The sequence below is a fragment of the Panthera uncia genome, assembly GCF_023721935.1.
Source record: "Panthera uncia isolate 11264 chromosome C1 unlocalized genomic scaffold, Puncia_PCG_1.0 HiC_scaffold_3, whole genome shotgun sequence".
Classification (NCBI taxonomy): domain Eukaryota; kingdom Metazoa; phylum Chordata; class Mammalia; order Carnivora; family Felidae; genus Panthera; species Panthera uncia.
Window position 1 is genome coordinate 106,353,460 of NW_026057584.1, and position 22,070 is coordinate 106,375,529.

Sequence of the window (22,070 nt, forward strand, 5' to 3'; positions counted from 1 at the left end):
GAAGTGCCCTGCAGGTCCTCACCACTCCAGGGACTATCCAAAATGACTAAACGGAAGAATTACCCTCAGAAGAATCTCCAGGAAATAACAACAGCTAATGAACTGATCAAAAAGGATTTAAATAATACAACAGAAAGTGAATTTAGAATAATAGTCATAAAATTAATCACTGGGCTTGAAAACAGTATAGAGGACAGCAGAGAATCTCTTGCTACAGAGATCAAGGGACTAAGGAACAGTCACGAGGAGCTGAAAAGAGCTTTAAACAAAATGCAAAACAAAATGGAAACGATGACAGCTCGGATTGATGAGGCAGAGGAGAGAATAGGTGAACTAGAAGATAAAGTTATGGAAAAAGAGGAAGCTGAGAGAAAGAGAGATAAAAAAATCCAGGAGTATGAGGGGAAAATTAGAGAACTAAGTGATACACTAAAAAGAAATAATATACGCATAATTGATATCCCAGAGGAGGAAGAGAGAGGGAAAGGTGCTGAAGGGGTACTTGAAGAAATTATAGCTGAGAACTTCCCTGAACTGGGGAAGGAAAAAGTCATCGAAATCCAAGAAGCACAGAGAACTCCCTTCAGACGTAACTTGAATCGATCTTCTGCACGACATACCATAGTGAAACTGGAAAAATACAAGGATAAAGAGAAAATTCTGAAAGCAGCAAGGGATAAACGTGCCCTCACATATAAAGGGAGACCTATAAGACTCGTGACTGATCTCTCTTTTGAAACTTGGCAGGCCAGAAAGGATTGGCACGATATCTTCAGTGTGCTAAACAGAAAAAATATGCAGCCGAGAATCCTTTATCCAGCAAATCTGTCATTTAGAATAGAAGGACAGATAAAGGTCTTCCCAAACAAACAAAAACTGAAGGAATTTGTCACCACGAAACCAGCCCTACAAGAGATCCTAAGGGGGATCCTGTGAGACAAAGTACCAGAGACATCACTACAAGCATAAAACATACAGACATCACAATGACTCTAAACCCATATCTTTCTATAATAACATGAATGTAAATGGATTAAATGCTCCAACCAAAAGACGTAGGGTATCAGAATGGATAAAAAAACAAGACCCATCTATTTGCTGTCTATAAGAGACTCATTTTAGATCTGAGGACACCTTTAGATTGAGAGTGAGGGGATGGAGAACTATTTATCATGCTACTGGAAGCCAAAAGAAAGCTGGAGTAGCCATACTTATATCAGACAAACTAACTTTAAATTAAAGGCTGTAACAAGAGATGAACAAGGACATTGTATAATAATTACAGGGTCTATCCATCAGGAAGTGCTAACAATTATAAATGTCTATGCGCCGAATACTGGAGCCCCCAAATATATAAAACAATTACTCATAAACATAAGCAACCTTATTGATAAGAATGTGGTAATTGCAGGGGACTTTAACACCCCACTTACAGAAATGGATAGATCATCTAGACACACAGTCAATAAAGAAACAAGGGCCCTGAATGATACATTGGATCAGATGGACTTGACAGATATATTTAGAACTCTGCATCCCAAAGCAACAGAATATGCTTTCTTCTCGAGTGCACATGGAACATTCTCCAAGATAGATCATATACTGGGTCACAAAACAGCCCTTCATAAGTTTACAAGAATTGAAATTATACCATGCATACTTTCAGACCACAATGCTATGAAGCTTGAATCAACCACAGGAAAAAGTCTGGAAAACCTCCAAAAGCGTGGAGGTTAAAGAACACCCTACTAACGAATGAGTGGGTCAACCAGGCAATTAGAGAAGAAATTAAAAAATATATGGAAACAAACGAAAATGAAAATACAACAATCCAAACGCTTTGGGACGCAGCGAAGGCAGTCCTGAGAGGAAAATACATTGCAATCCAGGCCTATCTCAAGAAACAAGAAAAATCACAAATACAAAATCTAACAGCACACCTAAAGGAAATAGAAGCAGAACAGCAAAGGCAGCCTAAACCCAGCAGAAGAAGAGAAATAATAAAGATCAGAGCAGAAATAAACAATATAGAATCTAAAAAAACGGTAGAGCAGATCAACGAAACCAAGAGTTGGTTTTTTGAAAAAATAAACAAAATTGACAAACCTCTAGCCAGGCTTCTCAAAAAGAAAAGGGAGATGACCCAAATAGATAAAATCATGAATGAAAATGGAATGATTACAACCAATCCCTCAGAGATACAAACAATTATCAGGGAATACTATGAAAAATTATATGCCAACAAATTGGACAACCTGGAAGAAATGGACAAATTCCTAAACACCCACACTCTTCCAAAACTCAATCAGGAGGAAATAGAAAGCTTGAACAGACCCATAACCAACAAAGAAATTGAATCAGTTATCAAAAATCTCCCAACAAATAAGAGTCCAGGACCAGATGGCTTCCCAGGGGAGTTCTACCAGATGTTTAAAGCAGAGATAATACCTATCCTTCTCAAGCTATTCCAAGAAATAGAAAGGGAAGGAAAACTTCCAGACTCATTCTATGAAGCCAGTATTCCTTTGATTCTGAAACCAGACAGAGACCCAGTAAAAAAAGAGAACTACAGGCCAATATCCCTGATGAATATGGATGCAATAATTCTCAATAAGATACTAGCAAATCGAATTCAATGGCATATAAAAAGAATTATTCACCATGATCAAGTGGGATTCATTCCTGGGATGCAGGGTGGTTCAACATTCGCAAATCAATCAACGTGATACATCACATTAATAAAAGAAAAGAGAAGAACCATATGATCCTGTAATCGATGCAGAAAAGGCCTTTGACAAAATCCAGCACCCTTTCTTAATAAAAACCCTTGAGAAAGTCGGGATAGAAGGAACATACTTAAAGATCATAAAAGCCATTTATGAAAAGCCCACAGCTAACATCATCCTCAACAAAAACTGAGAGGTTTTTCCCTGAGATCAGGAACACGACAGGGATGCCCACTCTCACCGCTGTTGTTTAACATAGTGCTGGAAGTTCTAGCATCAGCAATCAGACAACAAAAGGAAATCAAAGGCATCAAAATTGGCAAAGATGAAGTCAAGCTTTCGCTTTTTGCAGATGACATGATATTATACATGGAAAATCCGATAGACTCCACCAAAAGTCTGCTAGAACTGATACATGAATTCAGCAAAGTTGAAGGATACAAAATCAATGTACAGAAATCAGTTGCATTCTTATACACTAACAATGAAGCAACAGAAAGACAAATAAAGAAACTGATCCCATTCACAATTGCACCAAGAAGCATAAAATACCTAGGAATAAATCTAACCAAAGATGTACAAGATCTGTATGCTGAAAACTATCGAAAGCTTATGAAGGAAATTGAAGAAGATATAAAGAAATGGAAAGACATTCCCTGCTCATGGATTGGAAGAATAAATATTGTCAAAATGTCAATACTACCCAAAGCTATCTACACATTCAATGCAATCCCAATCAAAATTGCACCAGTATTCTTCTCGAAACTAGAACAAGCAATCCTAAAATTCATATGGAACCACAAAAGGCACCGAATAGCCAAAGTAATTTTGAAGAAGAAGACCAAAGCAGGAGGCATCACAATCCCAGACTTTAGCCTCTACTACAAAGCTGTCATCATCAAGACAGCATGGTATTGGCACAAAAACAGACACATAGACCAATGGAATAGAATAGAAACCCCAGAACTAGACCCACAAACGTATGGCCAACTCATCTTTGACAAAGCAGGAAAAAACATCCAATGGAGAAAAGACAGTCTCTTTAACAAATCGTGCTGGGAGAACTGGACAGTAACATGCAGAAGGTTGAAACTAGACCACTTTCTCACACCATTCACAAAAATAAACTCAAAATGGGTGAAGGACCTAAATGTGAGACAGGAAACCATCAAAACCTGAGAGGAGAAAGCAGGAAAAGACCTCTCTGACCTCAGCCGTAGCAATCTCTTACTCGACACCTCCCCAAAGGCAAGGGAATTAAAAGCAAAAGTGTATTACTGGGACCTTATGAAGATCAAAAGCTTCTGCACAGCAAAGGAAACAACCAACAAAACTAAAAGGCAACCAACAGAATGGGAAAAGATATTTGCAAATGACATATCGGACAAAGGGCTAGTATCCAAAATCTATAAAGAGCTCACCAAACTCCACACCCGAAAAACAAATAACCCAGTGAAGAAATGGGCAGAAAACATGAATAGACACTTCTCTAAAGAAGACATCCAGATGGCCAACAGGCACATGAAAAGATGCTCAACGTCGCTCCTTATCAGGGAAATACAAATCAAAACCACACTCAGATATCACCTCATGCCAGTCAGAGTGGCCCAAATGAACAAATCAGGAGACTATAGATGCTGGAGAGGATGTGGAGAAACGGGAACCCTCTTGCACTGTTGGTGGGAATGCAAATTGGTGCAGCCGCTCTGGAAAGCAGTGTGTAGGTTCCTCAGAAAATTAAAAATAGACCTACCCTATGACCCAGCAAGAGCACTGCTAGGAATTTATCCAAGGGATACAGGAGTACTGATGCATAGGGGCACTTGTACCCCAACGTTTATAGCAGCACTCTCGACAATAGCCAAATGATGGAAAGAGCCTAAATGTCCATCAACTGATGAATGGATAAAGAAATTGTGGTTTAGATACACAATGGAGTACTACATGGCAATGAGAAAGAACAAAATATGGCCCTTTGTAGCAACGTGGATGGAACTGGAGAGTGTGATGCTAAGTGAAATAAGCCATACAGAGAAAGACAGATACCATATGGTTTCACTCTTATGTGGATCATGAGAAACTTAACAGAAACCCATGGGGGAGGGGAAGGGAAAAAAAAAAAAAAAGAGGTTAGAGTGGGAGAGAGCCAAAGCATAAGAGACTGTTAAAAACTGAGAACAAACTGAGGGTTGATGGGGGGTGGGAGGGAGGGGAGGGTGGGTGATGGGTATTGAGGAGGGCACCTTTTGGGATGAGCACTGGGTGTTGTATGGAAATCAATTTGACAATAAATTTCATATATTAAAAAAATAATAAATTCAGTTTCAAAACATTTGCCTTTTAGTTATAGTATTTGGTCAATTAATATTGAATATAATACTAATAATTGGATTTAAATATATAGTTATATCATAAGCTTTCTACACGGAAGCCTTTTCATGATATTTTATTGGCCTTTTATCACTTTTTGAATGTTATTCTCATTAAACCATTTTGTTTCCATAAATTTAGAAAGTAGGCCCTTAGTTCCCTACTTTTTTGTTGATTAAGAATTAAAGCATAAAACCCCGAAAGTGCCTTATCAACATCCAACATTATCTACTACATTTTTTCTCATCTCAGATCATGTAAAAACCTTAAAACGTTCAATCTTTATTAATTGATTAATTTAGTTAGTAATTAAATTAATTTACTTCTAGAATTATATGATTATATTTTTATTCATCACAGATACATTATCTTGTAGAAATAAATATTATTATTATTGTTGTTCTTTCTGTTATGTCAGTGTTTATTTAAATTTACCCACATATTTATTTATTTTTTTTATCTTTATTCCATACTGCAATTATTACCTTTGTCGTGGGATTATTTTGTTTCTTCCAAAAGAACATCGTTTATGGTGTCTTTAGTATGGATGTTTGTAGTAAATTCTAATTCTAATTTTTCTATTTCTATTTCTGTGACTCCAGTTTAACCTATATTAGATTTTCTGTCTTCCCAGTTTTACTGAGATACAATTAACATATTACATTGTGGCAGTTTAAGGTGTTAACATAATTATTTGATAGATGTATATAATGCAGAGGACGACTACAGTAACTTTAGTTACATTCCATCACCTCACATAGTTACAATTTTTTTTGTGATGTCAACTTTTAAGATCTACTGTCTTATAAACTTTAAAATATAGGATATCATTTTGTTAACTGCAGTCATCATCATGTGCATTACATACCCTGAACTTATTTAACTTCTAACTGAAAATTTATACCCTTGGACAACTTTCACCCATCACTACCGCTCCCTCTCCAAGTTCTGGCAACCACCAATCTGTTCTCTGTTCCTATAAGCTCAGGGTCGTTTGTTTAGATTCCAACTATAAGTGAGATCATACAGTTTTTGTCTTTCTCTGATTTATTTCACCTTATCTCCATTTTATCACTTGTATTTGATATATTTTTGTCCCTCCTTGAGTTATTATAAATGCTTTCTTCTCATTTATAATAGGTTTCTAATTATCTCTTGAATTGTGACTAAGCAATTAACAAATTTGATTATTTAGCCCTTAATTTGGGTTATTTTACATTTTTGGTTCTACAACATTGATTTTTAATTTCAAGATTCCAATTTCCTCATAGACTTGCAATTGTGTTAGATTCCTAAGGATGCTTCCAAGATCCTCACCTCTTGAGTACACGTACTTCATAATCCCTGGGATTGTGAATAGGGTGGATTTTACTTGTGACTAGGTTATGTGGGTGGACACTGGTGATTTAAAAAAAAATTAACGTTTATTTATTTTTGGAGGGGAGAGAGACAGAGTGTGAGTGGGGGAGGGGCAGAGAGAGAGAGGGAGACACAGAATTGGAAGCAGGTTTCAGACTCTGAGCTGTCAGCACAGAGCCCGATGCAGGGCTCGAACTCAGGAACCGTGAGATCATGGCTTGAGCCGAAGTCGGACTCTCAACCAACAGAGCCACTCAAGCGCCCCTGGATACTGGTGATTTTAAGAGAAAGAGATTAGGCAAGTGGGTCTGATGAATCACATTAGTCCTTTATATCTGGGTGTAGAGGTAAGGAAGTCATAAAAGACATGAGGCATAACAGGGATTTAGCACTCGGGACTATCTCCCACTGGCATTACAGTTGGAGGAGTCCACATGAAAGGAACCCAGGACAGGCCTATAAGGAATTGAAAGTGGCATCTGGCTAACAGCCAATGAAAGAAGCAAAAACCCTCATACATCAACAACAACAATGAAATAAAGTCTTCCAATGACATAGATTACTTTAGAAGAATATCTTAAGTTCTGGATGAGAAAGCAACCTGCCAATACTTTGATTTTGGCCTCATGAGACCCTGAGCAAAGATACCAACTTTGACTCCTGAAGTACAAAAGTGTGAGATAATGAATGTTGTTTGAAACCTCCCGGTCAATGGTCATTCTGGGTCAGCAGTAAAAAACCAATATGGCTTGTAAGTTTGGCTTTATTTTCTTGAACTTAACAAGCACAGGTTTTTTTGTTAGTTTATCACTTGGGTCTAATCAATCTGGTTATTTCTGTTGTCAAACTCAGGCCAAATAGAAACTCTAAGAGCAATTCCAAAGAAAGTTTGATTAATTTCAAATAATCACCACAATGGTCTCATTAAATATTATCAGCTATAATTAATTTCAAAATAGAGTAGAGCAAGTGACTTAATTTCTGAACTAAAATAATTTTGAATCTAGAATTTAATGCAAAGTTAAGTGATCAAGTATGAAAGAAAACATAAATAGAATAAAGCAGTGTAGTTAGACAATGTATTCTGAAATATAAAATATTCATGCAATTTTTTTTTTTTCTGAGAGAGATTTGGTGCAAAGTGAAGACAATTAAAGACTTTAAATATGAAGACATGGTGAAAAGACCCATCCACCCTGGCATACAAAAGTTTGGAAGGGCCAGAGTGTGACTATGGAAGAATAATAGTAATAATAAAAAGAATAGTAAAATATAAAATATATAAAAATATAAAAAATATAAAATAATAAAATAAAATAAAAGAATAAAAAGAATAATAATTCCAAAGATATCTATGCTCTAATTTCTGGCACCTATTTATGTGTTATGATACATGGACAAGGGAATTAATATTGTGGATGGAATTGAAGCTGTTAATCAGCTGATCTTAAGATAGGTAATAGACAGTTATCCACATGTGTTCAAAGTGAAGGGGAAACAGAAGAAAAGGTGCAATATGTGAAGAAATGGACTCACCCGCCTTTACTAGTTTTGAAGATGGAAGATGTGGTGATGGAACAAAGGATAAAGACAGCTTATAGATGCTGGAAAAGGCCAAAAAATATATATATATATATACATATATATGTATATATATATATATATACATATACATATGTATACATATATATATATATATTCTTTACAGAAAGAAATGCATTACTACCAATGCCCTGACCCTTTTCCAGACTCTTGGCAGTCTTGAGAATCAGCAGCATTGTTGATGAGTGAATGGGTTTTGGAACTCCTCAAAAAGATCAAAATGTTTTACAACTCTCTCAAAAAATCTTATTCTCAGAGTGTTGTGACTTTCTGACCTTATTCAGAGCTTACTCTTTGAGAAAAGTGTTATTCCTAGAGCAATTAGTGTGGAATTGAAGAAAAATTAAGTCAGATCCATACACAGACAGGTTCAGTTCAAGGTCACTGTAATAAAGCAAATATCATAATAAAGAAAGTCAAATGATTTGTTTTTGGTTTCTCAGTGCATATAAAAGTAATATTTACACTGTACTGGAGTCTATTAAGTGTGAAGTAGCATTATGTCTAAAAAAGCATTAATTATACCTTAATTATAAATTAATTTATTGCTAAAAATGCTAACCGTCAGGTGAGCTTTCACAGAGTCACTGATCACCATAAGAAATATAATAATAATGAAAAAGCTTGAAATATTGCAAAAATTACCAAAATATGACACAGAGACATGAAGTATGTAAATGCTGTTGGAAAAATGGTGCCAATAGACTAGCTTGATCAAGGGCTGCCAAAAACCTTCAATGTATCAAAAACACAGTATCTGCAAAACATAATAAACTAAAGCACAATAAAATTAAGTATGCCTATATTAATTATATTTAAAAAAATTAAACGTTATAAAGAACATTACATTTTTAAGTATAAGAAATTATATAATATGGACTTATTACTATAAGGAAGGGGTTAATGAAGGACATCATGAGCATAATACAAAATCCAGACAATAAGTAAAAAGTAATATGTGCGTTCCCAAATTACATATATTTATCTATTATCTATCTATCTATCTATCTAGATGTGTGTGTATGTGTATATATATAATATTGGGGGGCTGGTAAAAGTAACAAATAATAAATAATGATGTCAATAAAGATCCTTAGAGTGGTCTACAATTAAAATTCTAACAGCCTTTTTTTGCAGAAATGGGAAATATGGAAGAACTAAAATTATAAAATTCTTAGAAGAAAACAGTGAAGAAAACATTCAAGATATTGCATTTGGAACAATTTCATAGATGTGACAGCAAAATCTTAGGCAACAACAACAAAGAAAAGTAAATAAATTGAACTTCATCAAAAATAGAAACTTTTGTGCATCAAAGGAAGTACCCAGAAAATGGGAGTGAGGAAATGATGAGTCTGGTATGTAGAATTTATGAAAACTCTTCAAAACTTAATAAGAAAGAAAACTCCATCTAAAAATGTACAAAGGAAGGAGAGACCTACAAATGGTCACTAGGCATAGGAAAAGATACTCCACATCATTAGTCATGGGGAAATGCAAATAAAATTATAATGGAATGCCATTTTATACCCATTGGCATGACTATTACTGGAAATTAAGGAGGACACTTGTTGGACGAGCACTGGGTGTTATATGTAAGTAATGGATTACTAAATTCTATGCCTGAAACTAATATTGCACTGTATGTTAACTAGAATTTGAACAAAAATTCGAAAAGAGTAGAAAAAGGAGGATAAAAAAAAATAAACAATAATCATTGAGGAGTATGTAGAGAAATTGGGGCATGTGCATTGAAGGTGGGAATGTAAAATGGTGCATGTGCTGTGGAAAACTGTCAATTCCTCAAAAAGTCATACAGAGAATTACCCTATCATCCAGCAATGCCAGCCCTACATATATATCCAAAAGAATTGAAAGCAGGGATTCAAACATAAATTTTATACCAATGTTCATAATAACATTATTCACAATATCCAAAAGGTACAAGCAATCCAATGTCCATCAACAGATACATGCATAAACAAAATGTGGCATACAGTACAATAAAAATGTATTATTACTGACCATAAAAAGAAAATACATTTTGGTATATGTTGCAACATAAATAGCCTTGGAATCAGTCTAAGTGATATAAGCCAGACAAACAAGGACACATCTTGTCTGATTGCACATATACGAGATACCTAGACAACCAGACAGTAGAATAGAGGTTGGGAGAGGGGGAAGGGAAAGATGGGGAATTATTGTTGATGTGGTGAAGTCTCTATTGAGGATGATAAAAAAGAGGGGGTACGTGGAGGCCGCTTTCAGGCAAACAGGCTTGAGCAATGGAATGTGCAAAGGGCCCGCAGCAACCACCTGGCTGAATGCAAACAGGCCAACCAGGCAACACACCTCAAAATATCCATAGGCCCCAGGATGCCTGGGTGGCTTAGTTGGTTAAGCCTCTGCCTCTTGGTTTTCAGCTCATGTCATGATCTTGCAGTTTGTGACTTGAGGTCCTGCATATGGTTCTGAGCTGACAGTGCAGATTCTGCTTGGGATTCTCTTCCTCTCCTTGACCCTCCTCTGCTCCTGCTCTCTCTCTCTCTCTCAAAATAAATAAATAAAGTTAAAAAAGTCCCTAGGCCCTAACTACCCAATGGACTACTTAAAACTAGGCATAGTTACTAAAAAAGGAAAAATTTCATGCATCGCCATACCTTCTCACTTTCCTTCCTTAAAAGCAGCCCTCTCCCACTACCTCATTGCAGACAGGCTTTTTCGGCTGTCCTGCCCCCACTCCCTTGGCAATGTATTCAACAAACTTCTATCTCCTTTGTTTGACATCAGGTGAATTTTTTCACCTCCCCCACCACACGCTTGCACCCAGTAGTCGCCCCACATTTGGGAGCCCCCATCCAATTAAGAGAAACCCCATTTAGGCAATGCAGGGAATAGATAATCATGATGGTTGCACAACATTGTAAATGTATTTAATGGCACCGAATTCTACTGTCACAAATTCTTCAAATGATAAATATTATAGATAGATGATAGATGATAGATAGATAGATAGATTATAGATTGTAGAGAAATATTTTTAAAAGACAACTAAGAAATTGCAAAAACATTTTCAACTTATATACAAGGTAATAACTATCAAAAATATATAAGCAGTTCTCTTATATGAATGATGAACAAAAACTTAAAAGGGAAAAGGCATATGGATAATTAATTTAAATTAGAAAAACATCAAAAGTCAAAAAATATATGAAAAGATCCTCAATTTTATTAGTAATTGAGGCAATGGGAATCAAAACAATGATCAGATTAAAGAATAAAATAAAAGAGTAACTCCAGTATTTTTAAGGAGAAATGTAACTCCAGAAATTTTAAGGAGAATTTATTTGTAGGAGAAATGATACATTTATAGATAGTTCATGGTAGCATATACATTGGAATAGTACTTTTAAGGCAGCTGGCAGTAAAATAAAGCGAAATAAACAAAAAAATATTGAAAGAAAGAAAGAGGAAGAAGAAAGGGAGGGAAGGGAAAGGAAGAGAAAGGAAGAGAAGAGAAGGGAAGGGAAGGCAAGGGAAGGCAAGGGAAGGGAAGGCAACGGAAGGCAAGGGAGAGGAAGGGAAGGGAAGAAGGATGGAATTTGACACTTTGACCCAGTGGTTCCAGGTAAGTATCTCATATTTGTTCACATGAGAAAGTATTACATATAAAAATGTCCCTTGTAGCAGTCTTAACAATGACAAATATATGAATAGAATATAAAATTCTATTAGAGGTCCTCTAGCACACCCTCCAAATTACCTCTGCCTGTCATTTTCTTTGAAAAATTGTAGAAAATTGTAGAAAACTAATAATAATGTTAATAGTGTATCTACATTTAAATACAACTGAATTATATCCATTGGAGCTGTAAATATTGACCAATTTTGAATGTATCTATAGATTCATTTTGTATATTTATTTGTCTCTGTGTTAAATTCTTTGAACCAGTTCTAGCATCTCATTAGTTTCATTCGTTGATAAGTTAAAGAAATCTGACAAGTTTTCATTTTATATCCGTGTAAAAGTCATCATATTGCCTTTTAAAAATCATCCTTTGACATCATAATTAGAAACAATTATCATCTGAATTAATATCATTTTGTACATTTATATTCAGGAATATCACAAAGCTAAAAGAAGTCAGTCTGAGCCACATATTTCGTTATGGAAAGTTCTCTGAGAAATATTATTATTAACTAAGTTGCTAAAATATATGCAATAACTCTATTTTAAAATTTGTATATGTGGAACTTGAGAAACCTAACAGAAGACCATGGGGGAAGGAAAGGGGAAAAATAGTTTCAGAGAGGGAGGAAAACCATAAGAGACTCTTAAATATAGAGAACAAACTGAAGGTTGATGGGGGGCAAGGGGAGGGGAAAATGGGTGATGGACAGTGAGGAGGGCACTTGTCGGGATGAGCACTGTGTGTCGTGTGTTGTATGTAAGTAATGAATCATGGGAATCTACCCCCAAAACCAGGAGCACACAGTATATACACTGTATGTTAGCTAACTTGACAACAAATTTATATATATAAATATAAAAGAAGTTATATAGTTACAAATATGTAAAAGAAATACACATACACCCTACAAACTCTTAACTAAGGTGATTATATGATTTGTCATTCCAACTGGGATATTTTTATGAATTGAAAATATCTCCACTACATTAACAACTACACCAGATCAGCAGGTACAAATTGGGACATGTGGTCCCTCAATTTCTAATAATTCTTACTTCTAGGAAGGATCATAGAATTTCTTTCTAGTTATCTCAACATTTTAAAAATAAGAACATAGTCCTTTATTGCTTCTACATTTTTAAGAAAAATGAAATACAAAAATATTTTTAATTGGTTGAGCTTAAAAATACTGTTTGAAATACAAGTTTTGTCATATTGTAGATAATAGGTCAAGTTAACAATGGGGATCAATTAAATGAATTATGGTACAAATGTAGGATATACTATTGTACAGCTTTAAAAAGTTTCAATAGTGCTTAATCATATATAAGTTGCTCATTATATAATAGAAAATTAAAAAGCTATATAGGGGCACCTGGGTGGCTCAGTTGGTTAAGAATCTGGCTCTTGATTTCAGCTCAGGTCATGATCTCACGGTTTGTGGGATGGAGTCCCATGTCAAGCTCTGTGCTGACAACATGGAACCTGTTTGGGATTTGTCCTCTCTCCCTCCCTCTCTGCACCTCCCCTGCATGCGTTCTCTCTCTCTCTCTTCTCTCTCTCTCTCTTTTTCTCTCTCTCCCTCAAAATAAATGAATAAACACTAAAAAATGATATATAAACAATATACAAAATAGTGATTCCAAATTAAAATGCATATCCTGGGAAAAAGGTAACCAATAGCTGAGACTTTTAAAAACATATTTTTGTGTGCATTTTACTTTTCCTATTTTCCAGTATTTTCTGCAGTGGTCATTTATCTCTGTTTCCATCATTAAAAATGCACACACGTACATTTTTACTTTCCATGGGTATGATAGCTGTTAACTCTCTTATTTTTCATCCCAAAGTTTGTTTTGCCCAAACCATTAACCAACTAAAACAGTTTACCAATTTACATAACCTAAAGAAATTTTACTAAAGTACAGGAGAAACAGGGACAGAAGTGTAAACATACATTTCATTATCTGGGCCGAAGACAAGATATTTACATATCCGGCAAGAAGTGTAAGTATATGACAAGATGTTTACCTATTTCTTGCAAAACTCTATGCTAAAAGGCAACTTTGAGTTATCATGAGTACACTGCCCTGAAAATGACTTTCAGAGGCTAGCTCTCCCCTTTGAAACATCTGACTCATTTCACAGGGATATAGACCACCAAGGCTGAAACCTTCCACAATGCTGCCACACTGTCGCTCAACATCTGAGCCACTTTATCAATGGGGAGCTTGTTGCCTTCAGAAATAGTTCGTTTTATTTTTTTGAAAGCTGTTCAAGAAAGAAAGAGCTAAATTTATCTCCTGATAGATTTGTCTTTTGATTATTGGGAAAAGGTTAATCCAATGTCAAATAATTGAAAAGAGATGTGTGGCAACTCTTTCCCATTTGTCACCCTGAGTGTCTCCTCCTGTCCAAGCTAAATATCTTCCACTGCATGGAAGAATACTTTCTTCATTTCATATCCTCATCCAGAAATATCTTCATTATCATTGTCCAAGATGACCCTCTTGTACTGACTCCCTGAGGAAAGTTCCCTGATGTTCTTGCAACACCCCGATTCAGTTAGGTCCCACATAAATTACTCACATCACATCCCGCTGTTACTCTTTTCATAGAATTTTCCACGTTGTATTTTTATTGTAAGTAACTTTCAGTTTTTGAACTGTGAGGTCCTAAAGAGCAATGACCGTGAATCTTTTTTTTTTTTTTTTTGTGCAAAAATACTTTGGCTTTTATATTTTTGGTGCAAAAATACTTCACATGTGTTTCAACTTCTGGTGCTGGATCTAATGGACTTTTGAAATGAATAGCAAACCGAGGAAAGCAAACCATGAATACAATTTAATCCTTAAATAACAGTAATGTGCCTTACCTTCTGGAATAGACTACCTACAAAAGGCAGTATTTAATGATGAAGATTTTCTCTCACCCCTCCAAATTATGAGTGCCCCTGTTGGGCAAAGTTGACATTAAGAGCTTAGGAAAAAGAAATCTAATTTTTGGAAGCCAAAAGAAATGTGAGTGAGTGATGTTAGGTATAGATGATGGCTTATATTCAAGGCTTAAACCAATGAGTAGTCATATTCTAAGATTCTTCAGAGACATAGTATTCACCTTTTAACAGAGATCCTCACTTAGGAAGATGCCATTGGAAGAGGCCAGTGTGAGACCTCAGCGTGCCCCAGGGGGGTGGGGGTGGGTGGGTGGGGATGTATCTAGTTATGGGGGCTTTTTAATCTGTGCTTGTGATTTATCAATACAGCCTAACCAAAGGCTTTATTAATTCAGAAGGTGTCATGATTTTAATTTATTTTATATCTTTTATTGCTTGGGCCAAATACTTTACTAATCATCACATGTGTTTCAACGATTGAGGCATACATTAAAATACTTGACAGGCTGCCCATTAATCTACACACTGTGGCCCACTGCGCACTTTGTTGATGGAATTTCACATTTTATAGACCCGTCTTTGAATTTTGATGATTTGGTTCAATATTGTTAGCAGAGAACTTGCTTTCTTGGGAATGTATTGCCCATTAAAAGCGACATGCTAGGGTGATTGGGATGTGTTTTGATTTAACAATTGAGTTTATAATTGTATACACTCCAGTAACCACAGAGCTTTCTCTGCTGAAAGGGACTTTGGCTCCTGTGTGTTTATGTTGTAAAAGAGATTTCTTTCTTCTATTTTTAGACCCCAAACTGATGCAAAATCTTCTTAAAGACCAAATGAATAATATTTATAGATATTTTGAAACACCTCATTTTCCCCCTTTATAAGAATATAATATCTCAAATCCTACCAAGTTATGCTAAATAAAGCACTCTTCAGAAACTGGGAATCACAAAGAAAGGGAAAGCTTAGAATAAAATCCTCAGTACAGGCTCTACAGGATTCTAGGCACTAGATTCCTACCATCACTGACATTATTAGCTATCTTGACTCTATTGCTGAGTAAATTCAGGAACTACATAACAACCAAACCAAACTAAGCCCGAACAAAACAAAACAAAACAAACAAACAGCTTTATTAGACTTGTTTGGCCTATTGTGATGCCTATTACAATTTTGCATTTTTCTCAGTCACTTTAGTCTAGAATCAATAGAGCCTTGGTCTTGCGTATCAGCCAACAGGGAATGATCTCCATAATGTGCACAGATATTTATTCAACAGCTATTTCTTGAGCTCCCTTCTATGGATTAATCATTTGGTAGGATACATTGCCCTCAAGGCAGTGGTTGGAAGACACACACGAGAAGTTGAGAAACATAAACAATTTATCAGAAGTCAGAGTATGAATTCGTCAGCAAGTTTAGTGTGGTGGAAAAGGCAACACAGAAGTTGAGGGAAATTAGCATCAGCAAAGGATGATTAAATGTATCCACTGTTCATTTTGAGTTTAGGTTAAGCTGCAGTCAAATCGCAGCCCTAGAATCACAGAACTATGGGGCCCAGAGAAGGTTTTAAAATCTCTTCATGCCTCGGTTCCCTATACATTGGATCTATGCATCACATCACTAATCTGCTTTCACAGATCGTTGGGAAGAGAAAAGGGTAAGGGAGACCCCAGGAGTAACTGTGGTGATAAATATTGACTTCATTAATATTATTGCTAAATTAATGTAGTAAAAAGGAAAGTTTATAGTCTATCTTTTTACTCAAATGATGTTACATGGAAGAGATAGTTTCATTTGGGCCTTGAATGGACAGCTTGCTTGGTGAAATAAAGGTTAGTATGCCAAAGTGGGAAGAAAAATCACAAGTAGAGGATGGGAAGTAAGACAGATCATAGTGTATGGGGCATAGAGAGTGTATGGGTTCATTGGGAACGTCTGGTTATATGATCTAGGGGACTTATTCTAATAATGCGGGCTATCCCAAAATAGGGGGATCTAAGCAGCAGTCTCCACTTGGCACGTTGTCAGTTTTCAAAGCTGGACTCAGAACCTGTTAGTGTAAATAACTTACAGATGAATTACAAACTTTCATTGCTAACAACAGTTAACATGCTGACATGTTTGATGATTCAATCAAAAAGTAAGAGAATTATGATCAAGATGTAGGATTTTGTCATATAATCCTACCAAATTACTATTGGAATTATAGCGGAGGAAGTAGAAAAGAATAAACCAATATTAGGTATTTGAATGAAGTTGACTTTAGACACAGCGTTTGAGGACGTAGAGGTTTGGAAATGGTACTATCACTTTTTTATTATTAAAAAATATGCTTCATTTAAATAACAGATGAATATATAATTTTTATAAAAAATGGACTAACTAAATTAGTAAGTTTTCTTCATAATGATGTCACTCTCAGGAATGTATACTTAGATGTGGTTTCCTTGAGGATGAGTTATAGCCAGTTATGGGATGTAGTACATAAACTTGGAAATGTCCATAGATGAGGGTCTCACATTTGCTTATCATTCCCCATGTGTCATACACAAAAAAAGCCCAATTAAGACTCTGGTTTCTAGCAACATCCCATACGATCAACATATATACTAAAAGTTTGAAAAATGCATTTCTTTAGTGTACAAAAAAAATGTAAGGATATTCTTGGTAAGGAAATTTCCAGACTTTATGGTTTTATCTTGCTTCTTAAGAACAGAATCATTTACACATCACTACTCTTAGGTCCTTGAAAGATATTTTCTCTTCATATTCTTCTATATCCACAGAATGTTATTAGTAAACACACACACACACACACACACACCTCTCTTAAAAGGAAACTTAAACCTAAGTCCCTAAAATTATAGAGACATCCTTATTATTATATCATACATTTTAGGCCATGGCTTCACAAATTGTATAGCAATAACGTGTGGGTTCTCATTAAACTAGTGACCCAATATAAGTTTGTCAAAAATTTTTTAAGCAATTGCCTAAATGTGCAACATATTGCACCATATGCTTTGTCTCTGACTGGATACGGTTGATGGGAGACGATTAAGAATGTTTCCCAGTTCAAAATCCAATAGAACTTTTTGGGGAAGCATTGTTACAGAATCACACAAAAATTATTTGTTTCCTCCTTCCTAAGTGCCACTGCCTATGTGCTCCTGTCATAAATCTGATTCAGTCTCAGTCTATTCAAGTTCAGCCCTAAGTGTAAAACCTTAAATGCAAACTTGGTCATTCCTCTGCTCAAAACTCTTCAATCATGCAGAGTTCCTAGTTGCATGAATCTGGCTAGCTTGAACACCAAATAATTGACTATAAGTATTAGATACATAACAGAATAAATGGGAGAGATTGAAATAATATGGATAGGATAATGGGTGTAAGCCAAAGCTATTCTGCAAGACAAGAAGCAGACAATGTCATATATACTCTTTTTACAGGTATAGAAATAGGTATGCATGCTATTGGCACATACATTGCCCTATCTCCTGCTACAAATGGAGTAGAACTGGGAAGAAGATTTCCACGGAGACCCCAAGCAGAACTTCTGAGATAAACCCAGTTCCAGAGGGCACAGGCTTCCCAACTGGTCTCTCAGTAGCAAAGTAGTTCTCCTTTCCCAACCATTTCTCATCTATGGCTAAGGGGAGACATCCATCCTCTTACCCCGGAGTACCTGAGACTGATGTGATCATGGTAGATCCCTCAACAGAGGTACTGTTATCTGAGAATCCCAGGATTACATCCTAAAGGCAGTAAATCAAATGCTTGTTGATGAGGGGTTGCAGTAGAGACTCCAGAATTAGACTGCAGCTCAGCCAACATTTGTCCACTCTAGGAATTTTTACTATAACATCTGGTAGAACCCCCATCAGGCTTTGCAAAGACTATGTCTCAGAAGCCACCTTCTGTTCCTGGGTTCTTATAGACTGTGGATACTTACACAAAATTCCACCATGCCAGATGGACTCCTAAAGAAGCCAGAGGCACTATACTCCAGACATGTTAGATCGGCCACTTGCACCTCTAGCCACTTCTGAATCAGAATACCAAAATTATGAAGAACTTTCTGCGTATTTTCTACACATAGTCATCTCCTCTGTTCCATTAGCAGCAAGAGAAACAGATCCAGAGTTGTGTCAGTGAACTCTGTCTCTGTGCCCAGGTCACCACTGCTGAGGTCTTGGGTTGGCACAGCTGTCTGACAAGTAACTGTCTACATGTCCTTTGGGGATTCATTCAGGATGTTTTTGGGGCTTTTGCTGGCTGCATTTCTAGTAGCTTGTATGTCAGTATTCTAGCCAGTAAATCATCATTGCTATTGTACTAACCAGCGGCCATCAATATTAGTGACCTAGTGGCTGTGAATCCCTAACACCTCAATGTTGTTATTGATACTTAAAACCCCAGATTGGAGCGTTCATTTGGTCAAGCCAAAAAGGATCTCTCTGCGTGCATTACTTCTATTGCACGATGTGGGCAGTAGCTTCCTTGAATACTATACATAATAGAAAAGAGGTCCCCAACTGGGAGGAATAGCTAGATGATAGAAATAGAAAGAGTTAATGAATGAATGAAATCCTTGACTCCAGTGTCTCACCTCCTTAAAAAATAACTTCCTGACTCTCTAGTGCTTTCACAGAAAGGTGAAGCCCCTTTGCCTGGCCTTTAAGGCTCTTCCTGCTATAGACATTCCTTATCTCTCCATTGTGTATTCCCAGATAGCTTCAAATTCAATATTCCAGAACCAGACAACAACTTTGTGGTTTTATCTTGAGTGGTGCTCTTACTTCTAAACTTTGTTGAAGGCGCATTTCATTTTTGTTCCCACAAACCACTTTAAAGATATTCTGGAAACCTCTACCAATAAATAGTTATGGAGCTTCATTTATCAAGATGCCTCTCAGAGCACCCTGTAGCTCAGGTAACCAAAAGGGGCTAATTTTTTCTTCAAATAGTTTTAAACGTCTAACTAGTGGTTACATTTCATTTTACGTTAAAGGGAGTCCTAAGTTTACCATTGGACTATAGAATTGTCTATATTTTATAATCATGTATTTGTTGAAAATTATTGGGCAGTGATGGATTTATCAGCTTCAAGCAATGTCTTCAGTGTTTTTCTGATCATGTCACTTAATTGCCCTTTTAAGAATAGCAGTTCAATCCCCATATGTGAGACAACGGTATACAGTTTAATACACATGAACCCAAGAAAAGATGGGCAGGAGATTCTTTCCAAAGCAGGAAGATGATGGGTACCAGCAAAGTGATATTTCTCACCTGGAAAAATGTGAAGTGCAAATATGAGCATGATAAGGTCAAAGTGAAAGTAGAGACCTCATTAGCTTAGAAAAAAGAGAGGGCCCAAACAGACATGTAGGAAAACTTGAAGACTAACATTCAATTCTTAATTGACTCTCAGAAAGATGAATTCAAAGAGGTTTTACTATAAAGAATGAGCCATGACTGCCTAGATTTATATTTTTAGTTCCAAGGAAGCATTGAAAGTTTGCAGCCAAATGAGCAAAGATATTTAGAACAAGAATCAATTTCTTAATCTTTATTACCGTGATACATTCTTGGCTCTTTCACTTCCAACCTCAAGTAAGGGACTTGGAAAAGTTCTAGTGTTTGCAACCTAAACTTCCTAGATTCAATGACATCAAAAAAAAAAAAAAAAGAGTCTTCTGAAAAGGAATTATTCATTCTTCTGTCATCTCAAAATTCCCTGTCTGCCTCTATTATCTAGTTGTTTCTTTCTACTTTGTAGCATAGTTAAAATTCTGACCCAACCATATTTTATAGCATATTTTTCTCTATTAAGTGCAGATAGAAGTCCTGGTTTAAGAGAGTTTTGGTGAGATCTATTTTGGTGTTCTATGTAAAGCACCCTACACACTGCCTTGCACATAGTAGAAGCCAATGGTTCTATTTCTACCCTTTTACCTCCTACTCTATTCTTTTTTTGCAGATCACCCTTGATGGAAGATACAAAGTTATATGCTCTCCTTTGTCTGCTGCAGGAATAGAAAGTGTTTTGCTGATTAGAGGAATTCCAACCTGTACCAATACCAGAATTTTATAAATAAGGAATTTGAGGCTGAAAGTCATAAACTAGCTGGCTTACAATGACTTGGCAGACTAATGGCAGAACTGAGTCCTGATTATTTCTTTTTATGACATCTATGTAATTGCTTTTATTAATATATTAATTTATTAAAAACAATAAATGCAATAAGAGTAACTCTTTTCTTTGTTGTCTTAGTAAGTAATATATTGTTTTTAAAATTTTTTATGTTAATTTATTTTTTTAGAGAGACAGAGCTCAAGCAGGGGAGTGGCAGAGAGAGAGGGAGACACAGAATCCAAAGCAGGCTCCCAGCTCTGAGCTGTCAGCACAAAGCCGAAGTGGGGTTCAAACTCACAAATTGTGAGATCATGACCTGAGCCGAAGTCGGATGCTTAACCGACTGAGCCATTCAGATGTACCTGTCTCAGTAATATCTTGTAGGCTTAAGAGTATTCTAGATCTTATCAAGAATTATTAGTTAATTTAGGAATATTTATAGGTTTTATCATGTGATGGAGTTCTTTTTCCTGCCTTCCGTTGGTTGACTTGTGTAAGTGGTTATTTCTATGATTTATACCTATCACCACAGTCATATTAGAAGTAATGAACAATTGTTGGTATTTAGTAGGAAAGCACATAAGTACTTTGTTCTGACCATGTTGCACAATCAGATACCAGTGTTTGTCTTGATACTTTCCAACTAATACACAAGACCATATTTATATAATTACTCTTACCTGCCTTGAACAAGATTTATTTAAGTATCTTGGAGTTTCAATATTTTCATCTGCACTGGAAAAACACTTTGCAATCCCAGCAGATAGTTGAGAGGAAAACTGGTAAATAATGTGTTATCCAATCCTACTATGTGGTATAGAGAGAACACTGTAAACGATCAGTTGATGGTCATGCCTTCTTCCTCTCAAAGAAACTTCATTAGGCTGGAGATGTTTCCTGTCCCTGGAGAAAGCTTGGAGGAATTAAGGGGTGAGCTCAAAAGTAATTGTAACATGAGGACTCATTGCCCAAATGTCACAAAACCAAAATAAGTACATTTCCATACAGAATATTATCTGTGGCATATTCACACACCTGATAGAGATTAATTTCTCTAGGGCACATGTCTGCTTCTTTTGTTCTCTTCTCCATGGTGCTTAGCACTGTTCTGTGCCGAAGAGATAGGTACAGTGAATGTTCTGGGTGTAATTTTATCTTGGATATTCTTCCTTATCCATTAACAAAAAGAACAGACAAAAAGAATCATCATTAACTATAGAATAGTGTGTTAATTTTATAAAGTCAGGGGAATTTATTTATTTAAATGGTAAGCG

The 22,070-nt window shown here is 36.0% G+C and overlaps 1 pseudogene; it reads right to left on the reverse strand.

Annotated features, from left to right (window-relative positions):
- Positions 1 to 13,889: 13,889 nt before the first annotated feature.
- LOC125911443 (sorting nexin-19-like) lies at positions 13,890 to 21,888 on the reverse strand (annotated as a pseudogene).
- Positions 21,889 to 22,070: the final 182 nt, after the last annotated feature.